The sequence below is a fragment of the Furipterus horrens genome, unplaced genomic scaffold, assembly GCF_987537825.1.
Source record: "Furipterus horrens unplaced genomic scaffold, mFurHor1.1.pri manual_scaffold_5, whole genome shotgun sequence".
NCBI classification, from domain to species: Eukaryota; Metazoa; Chordata; class Mammalia; order Chiroptera; family Furipteridae; genus Furipterus; species Furipterus horrens.
In genome coordinates this window covers 90017580-90025774 of record NW_028327175.1, presented here as the reverse complement: position 1 = coordinate 90025774, position 8195 = coordinate 90017580, and the positions used below count along the sequence as shown (strand labels likewise).

Here is an 8195-nt window from a genome sequence, read left to right as displayed (position 1 = left end):
GTACTGTGACTAGATTTTATTTTACTTTTAATTAAATTTTTAAAAGGGAGTTTTGAATTCATTATTTTCCCCATTCTTGGTCCAGTTATATACAGAAATGGTCCTGGGAGTTACAAGAGCAGGAATAAGGTCTGGCACTAGGGTGAGGAGAGTAGGTGGCTGCCAGCGCTGGAGCCAGAGTCCTGGGGACCTGTTCCTTCCCTGTCAGGGCAGGAGTTTGGACACGTGCAGGTACAGGTGCAGGATGTCGTCTGGCCCTTCAGGTACTCAGCTGCCTTCTGCTTCATACCCTCCCTGCGGGCGGAGATAGTTCACCTGGAACTCGCGGAAGCAGGGAGTACATGCCATCCGGGCAGTGGGCAGCGGCGCAGATCTCATAGGTAAGCGCAGGCCTTCGCCCGCGGGGCCTCGGTGAGCTCTGGGGCTCAATTCAGATAGGCAGGGTAGGCCTCCTTCCTCTTTTCTTCTTCCTCTTCCTCCTTCTGTCCCACTGGCTCCAGGGTTCCTGGGCCAGCCTTTTGGATTCTGCCTGGATCGCTGCCACCTCACCTACGCTGGTAAGACGGGGGCCTGCACCTTCTTCCCTGAAGAAGGGGTGCAAGAGGGAGGGCAGGCTGAGCCTCGGTGAGGGGTCTCCAGCAGGGAAACTGGACGCCTCCTTGGTGCTCCCACATACACACAGAAAATCCAAGGCTTCCTGGGCAGGGCTGGATGGCGGGGGCTCCTCCAATTCCTTGAGGCCCCTTCTCTCCGTGGGGACCAGCCGGGGCAACCAGGGCTCGTTGGGCAGTGAAGGCATCCGAGGGGGTGGCAGGATGTGCAAGTCCCTGGACACCTTTCAGGGCTGTGTCACCTTCCCACCCTGAAAGAACTCCTTGAGTCGGGCGGGGACTGCTGTTCAGTACCAGGATGAGCACAGCGAAGAAAAGCAAGTTCTCAGCCCCGTTCGCTGCTCCTGTATTTTTAATTTTTTTTTTTTTACCAGTTTAATGTATAGTAATAGCAAACTTACAGAAACAGCCCAGAAGACAGACAAAATTAAAAACATGTCCTTACATGTAGTACAACTCAGTTAGAAAAGCATAGTGAATGGGTGGAATCTACTGTGTGATAAAAACGCTACAAACACCATTTAGTCGCCATGAATAGGAAAAATTTACCTGTTTAAAAAAGAAAAATTTAAATTCTGGCATTGTCTAGAAAAATTTAATAGGTTAATTTATACTGCTATTAAGTTGAACTGCTGAAACTTGTTCACTGAAACATTTTGACTTTCAGTAATGCTTTATGTCCGTATAATATATATATATATATATATATATTTGACCCTGGCTGGTTTGGCTCAGTGGATTGAGCGTCGGCCTGTGAGCTAAGTGTCGCTGGTTCGATCTTCCAGTCAGGGCACATCAGAGAAGGAAAACTCTGACTCCAAAAAACCTCCGCTGCCTTGCGGCATACCTCTTCAGGGGAAAGGCTAAGGGAGTAAACCCCGACAGAAAATCCGGAGCCGGAGTCCCTAAGGCGGTTTGACGTTGTAGTCAACACCGGCAACTCCTGCGGCGCACCTGAAGCCAAGCTGTATTGACTCCGTCTTTCCCTTGGACCCTTCAGCTGTGAAGAGAGGGGGGGTCTGCTGCATGGGCAACAGCAGACCCTCCATATCACCCTGCCCAGGCTCTGTAGCTTCAGCTTCACTGGAGAGGACACTCCAGCGTCATCGCAAGATGTCGATTCAACACGGGAGGAGACAGATACCGTGTCACTCCTGAGTTGGACTGCACAGCCATCCTCGGCGGTGCAGATAGACCCTTAAGAAGCTACACCATCGTCTCTCGAGACGGACGGCTGCCGACGACGACGATATATATATATTTAATTATATCTTATTGATTATGCTATTAGAGCTGTCCTGATTTTTCTCCCTTTGCCCTGCTCCACCCAGTACCTTCCCTACTCCCTCAGGCAATCCCCACAGGTCATGAGTAGAAGTTCTTTGGCTACTCCATTTCCTATTCTGTACTTTACATCCCCATGGCTATTCTGTAACTGTCTATTTGTACCTCTTAATCCCCTCACCTTTTCACCTATTCCCCCACACCCCGCTTCCATCTGGCAACCATCACAATGCTCTTGGTACCCATTCTGTCTCTGTTTTTCTTGTTTGCTTAGTTTGTTTTATAGAGTCTATTGTTGATAAATATGTATTTATTGACATTTTATTGTTCATAATTTTGATTTTCTCTTTCTTAAATAAGTCCTTTTAACATTTCATATAATAATGGTTGGATGATGATGAACTCCTTTGTTTTTTTTCCTTTTTTTTTTTGTCTGGGAAGCTCTTTATCTGCCCTTCAATTCTAGATGATACCTTTGCTGGGTAGAGCAATCTTGGCTGTAGGTCCGTGCTTTTCATGACTTTGAATATTTCTTGCCAATCCCTTCTAGCCTGCAAAGTTTCTTTTGAGAAATCAGCTGACACTCTTATGGGAACTCCTCTGTAGGTAACCAATTTCTTTTCTCTTGATGCTTTAAGGTTCTCTCTTTATCTTTAACCTTTGGCATTTTAATTATGATGTGTCTTAGAGTGGGCTTCTTTGCATCTATCTTGTTTGGAACGCTATGCTTCTTGGTCTTGCATGTCTATTTCCTTCACAAAACCAGGGAAGTTTTCTTTCATTATTTTTTTCAAATAGATTTCCAATTTCTTGCTCTTTCTCTTCTCTTTCTGATACTCCTATAATGAGTATGTTGGACCTCTTGAAGTTGTCCCAGAGGCTGCTTACACTATCCTCATTTTTTTGGATTCCTTTTTCTTCTTGTTGTTCTGACTGGTTGTTTTTTTGTTTCCTTATGTTTCAAATCATTGATTTGATTCTCGGCTTCATCCACTCTACTATTGATTCCCTGTAAATTGTTCTTTATTTTCATTAGTATATCCTTCATTTCTGTCTGGGTCTTTTTTATGCTGTTGAGGTACTCGCTAAGTACCTCAACAGCATAAAAGTTTTAAGCATCCTTATAACCGATATTTTGAACTCTGCATCTGATAGATTGCTTATCTCCATTTTGTTTAGTTCTTTTTCTGGAGTTTTGATCTGTTCTTTCATTTGGGCCATGTTTCTTCATCTCCTCATTTTGGCAGCCTCCCTGTGTTTGTTTCTATGTATTAGGTAGAGCTGCTATGACTTCACGTCCTGGTAGTGTGTGGCCTAATGTAGTAGGGTCCAGTGGCAGAACCTCCCCATCACCCAAGCTGGGTACTTCAGGTGTACCCCTTGTGTGGGCTAAGTACACCCTCTGCTTGTAGTTGGGCCTTGATAGCTGTTGGCAGGTCAATGGGAGGGATTTAGCCAGGCCAGTCAGCTGCAAGGACTGGCTGTGGCCACTGATCACCACGCTCTGCCCTCCGTGGAAGATCAGCTGTGCGGGGGCAGTGTGGTGATAAAATTCACACACAAATGAAAATGGGAAAACTGCTAAAACCTATTTCTCTCCTATATTTTCCATTTGCAATCATATAATTGGGTACCTTTTGACCCCCCCCCCCCATGAGGGGAAAAAATAATGTTCAGATCTACCAATAAGAGAAAGGAGAGTTTTAAATTTTTTTAAAGAATGAAATGTTTCCCATCATAGTGGTTGGTTTCTTAAACACGTTCTCTACCTATGTGACCTGGTAGCGAGATGTTGTTGAAATAATTCTTACGTGTTTTGCATGGATAGGACAAAGTTTGGTGTCTTCAAAAAGGCCAGCCAAGTAGGCCTCCCTTGCCTCCTGGAATGCACTAATAGCTGCACTCTGGAAGCGTAGATCTCTTTCGAAGTCCTGAGCAATTTGTCACACCAGACACTGGAAGGAAAGTTTGCGAAATCAGAAGCTAGTGGACTTAATTTCACGAAGTGCCACAGTACCAAGCCTGTAACGATGGAGTTTCTTCACCCCGTCAGTAGAGGGTGCACTCTTGTAAGCGGCTTTGGTAGCCAGTTGCTTCCTTGGTGCTTTACCACCACTGGATTTGAGGGCAGTTGGCTTTGTACATGCTTTGTAGGAGCCAGGGTATAGAGACCTGTTTACTTACCCACCTTCTCCTTCGGCTGGAGCTCTGCGAAGTGGAGGCAGACCTGGTGTTCTCCCGCTCCTGCATCACTGACACAAAACACCTGCCAAACACCTGGGCTCAAGGAATGCTGGGAACTCCTGGAAGAGGCACAAGAGGTTGCAGGTGGGTGCTGACCAGGTCTCCACGCAGCTTGCAGAGGTCTCTTTACACAGAGATGGGTACAATGAATGCTGGGACTTCACATATCATTTTCCGGTAAGGATGAGAATGTCTTCCTTTGTATGCAGTATAGTTGCAGTTTCATTAAAAACATAGTTGTGTTTCTCGTCTGAGAGTTCATGTATGTATAGAAGGGTGTGTATAGCAGCCGAGTAGCCAATGGAGTGGGTAGTAGCCAGTTATTAAACTATTATCTCTTTGCTCCGAGCCTTGCCTTCTAGACTCCACTTTGTGGTCTAATGCTGAGATTCTTCCAACTATATTTGTTTTGCCAGTGTTTCCTTGCTAGAGTCTGCTAATACAAGGTACTAGCAAGAGCCTGTGAGGCTGGAAGGGAAGAAGGGGTTGCTCCTTCCTATTTTCTTCCTGAGAACTTTTCAAATTTTTCCTGTCCCAGTGAGTGTCACCTTATTCTCACTTCTTCACCCTGGCAATGAATGGCAGTTATTCCTGTAGCAGCAGCTGAATCCAATTTTCAGTTCTCCCAACATTTGCAGAACCGGACTCATCATGCTGCCTCTGAGGCATTAGCCCCACCTGGTGTGTCCCTTCCTCAAAGCTCCGTTTCAGCTCCACCCTCTCCTGAGCTTCCAAGCTTAAATAGTTTCAACTTACTTCTCTCTCGATCCCTAAATGGAGGTTTGCTACCTCCACGCATGAAATAATAAAACATAATATGCAAAGATGTGTATGTTCTTCCATCTTCAATATTAAAATGACTACACCAAAATTCACCAATTTTGATGTTTTTAAAAAATACACACTTATATGACAGCTGTCACAATACAATCTAATAAAATTGTTTCAAATGAAGTTAAAGACAACTAAGTACTGCTAAAGCCATCTTATGGGAAAAAAAAACTTTTTTGGCCAACCCAATACAATTCGACACTACAACACAGCTATATTAGAAACTCCCTTGAAAATTTGAAAGACTGATTATAACAAGAGAGGATCTAGAGGAACTGTCACTCTCATACACTGTTGGTGGGAATGTTAAGTAGTACATTTTGGAAAAAGAGTTTGGCAGTTTCTTGACAAGTTAAACATATAGTACCTTCCATAAGACCTAGCTGTTCCATTCCTAGGTGTTTACCCAAGAGAAATGAGTGCGTATGTCCAGGGATTTGTCTATCTGGGTAAATATTTTTACCTAGAAGTTGTCATATAATTTTGTACTCAGATTATTCTAACCAATCATCATACCGTTGAACATATCTTTGCTGCTTTAAAAAATGTTCTTTGAGGAAGTACACATTGCCGGAAGACAGAACTGGTCTCATAACAGCCACTTAGGAGATTAAAAGCAGACACAAAAAGAATTTCACCTTAGCAAATTTAGCTAAAAACAGAAATTCTTTCTTCTAAAAATTGAGGTATAATCGACACATATACTATTTATAATAGTTTCAGGGGTACAATATAATGATTCAGTATTTGTATTGTACGGGTATATATTGCAGAATGATCACCACAGTAAGTCTGGTTAACGTTGGTCATCATACATAGTTGTGAATTCTTTTTTTTCTTGGGACCTTTTAAGATATACTCTAAGTAACTTTCAAATATGCAGTACAGTATTATTAACTATGATCACTGTGCTGTATACTACATTCCCCCAACATTTATTTTATATCTGGAAGTTTGTACCTTTTGACCCCCTTTACCCACTTGACCCATTTCCTCACCCTTTGCCTCTGACAACCACCAATCTGTTCTATGTATCTGTGAGCATTTCTTTTCTTTATGAATCTCCATATAAGTGAGCTCATATGGTATTTATCTTTCTCTAACTTATTTCACTTAGCATAATGCCCTCAAGGTTCATCCATGTTGTTGTGAATGTCAAAATTTCATTCCCTCTTATGGCTGAAGAATATTCTCGTGTGTGTGTGTGTGTGTGTGTGTGTGTGTATCAATCACGTTTTAAAAAAATCCAGTCATCTGTTAATAGACGCTTAGATTGTTTCCTTATCTTGCTTGTTGTAAACCATGCTGCAATGACCCATTAACATGGGTCCATATATCTTTTTGTTTTCATTTTCTTCAGATCTATACCCAGAAGTGGAATTACTGGGTCATAATGTAGTTCTACTTTTAATTTTTTGAGGAACCTTCAAACTGTTTTCCATAGTGGCTGCACTGATTTATTGCACTTTCCCCACAGCAGTGCTTACAGGTTTCCTTTTCTCCAACACTATTTCTTGTCTTTTTGGTAACAGCCATTCTAACAGGTGGGAGGTGATAGCTCATGTGGTTTTGATTTGAATTTCCCCGATCACTAGGGATGTTGAGCATCTTTTTATGTACTTGTTGGCCACCTGTGTGTCCTCTTTGGAAAAATGTCTATTCAGACCTTCTGCCCATTTTTAAAAATCAGGTTATTTTTTGCTATTGAGTTATATGAGTTTTTCATGTATTTTGGATACTAACTCCTTATCAAATATATGATTTACAAGTATTTTCTCCCATTTAATAGGTTGCCTTTTCACTTCATTGGTAATTTCCTTTGCTGTGCTGAAACTTTTTAGTTTGATGTAGTCCCACTTTTTATTTTTGCTTGATTGCCTTTACTTTTGGTATCAGATCCTAAAAATCTTCGCAAGACTGATGTCAAGGAGCTTACCACCCATGTTTTCTTCTACAAGTCTTATGGTTTTGGGTCTTACATTCAAGTCTTTAATCTATTTTTGAGTTGATTTTTGTGTATGGAGTAAGATAGTAGTACACTTTTATTCTTTTACATGTGGCTGCCCATTTTCCCAACAGCATTCATTGATGAGACTGTTTTTCCTCCATTGTATATTCTTGGCGGCTTTATCCTAAATTTATTTACCATATATACACTTGTCTATTTCTTGGCTCCTTACTCCCATTGATCTATGAGATTATTTTTATCCTGGTACCATACTGACTTGATTTCTATAGCCTTGTAATAGTTTGAAATCAGGGAAATTGTGTCTCAATCTTTGTGCTTTCTCAAGATTGCTTTGTTTGGCTATTTGGGTTTTTTTTCCTTCTACTGAAATTTTAGGATTGTTCTATTTCTGTGAAAAAGGGCATTGGAATTTTGATTGTGGTTGCATTGAATCTATAAATTGCCTTGGATAAGGTTTCACATTTGGAAAAAACACAGAAGTGCTGGAAATTCAATGATCAAAGATCCTTTATTTAATATATGGTTTTTAAATTTTAGTTAAGAACTGTTAATATCATCATTAGCAGCAGGGATAGGCTTAAAAGAAGCACATGGAAAGAATATTATATCACTGGGCTCCTTTGTGAGAAGATTAGGTTACTGAATCCCAAATGATGGCATAAGCGTTACTGTTTAGAATTTTAACTTTTAATAAAATGCTTGAGAGTGAAATCACCTGGGCCATTTATTACATGTTAGTGCCCATGACCTTTTAGATCACCAGAAACTATGATAAACAAGGAAAACATCTCCTGAATTTCACTATCAGGATACATATATCAAGGCAGTGTATGAGACTATTCATAATAAAGTTGAAATTTTTTTGACCCGACTACATGAATTTATGAATTAGAATGAGTTGTGGAAGCCAAGGAAAGTGCATCTTAAAAAATGTGCGTGGAATGGTTTCAAAGAATTGCATAAATGCATACCTAGGAAATGTCTTGGGAGTGTTGTGGTGTGTATGTACAGTTATCAAATATTTGCAAAGCTTGAGAAGTCAGTAATAGCTTTTTTTTTATTTATGTGAGACTGGTAATTTCTACTCACCAAAATAGTATATAATCATAGATTAAAATATCAGAATGTATAGGAATAGCATTAAACCAGTATCTTTTTAAGGTTAACTTTTTTTCTGATTATATAAAGGTAATACTCAAGTTTTATTTCTTTTTATTATTTTTGGTTTTTAGAAGGGAAAGAAATATTTTTATTTA

The 8195-nt window shown here is 40.8% G+C and overlaps 1 pseudogene; it reads right to left on the bottom strand.

Annotated features, from left to right (window-relative positions):
* Positions 1-204: 204 nt before the first annotated feature.
* LOC150008919 (sorting nexin-15 pseudogene) lies at positions 205-5362 on the bottom strand (annotated as a pseudogene).
* Positions 5363-8195: the final 2833 nt, after the last annotated feature.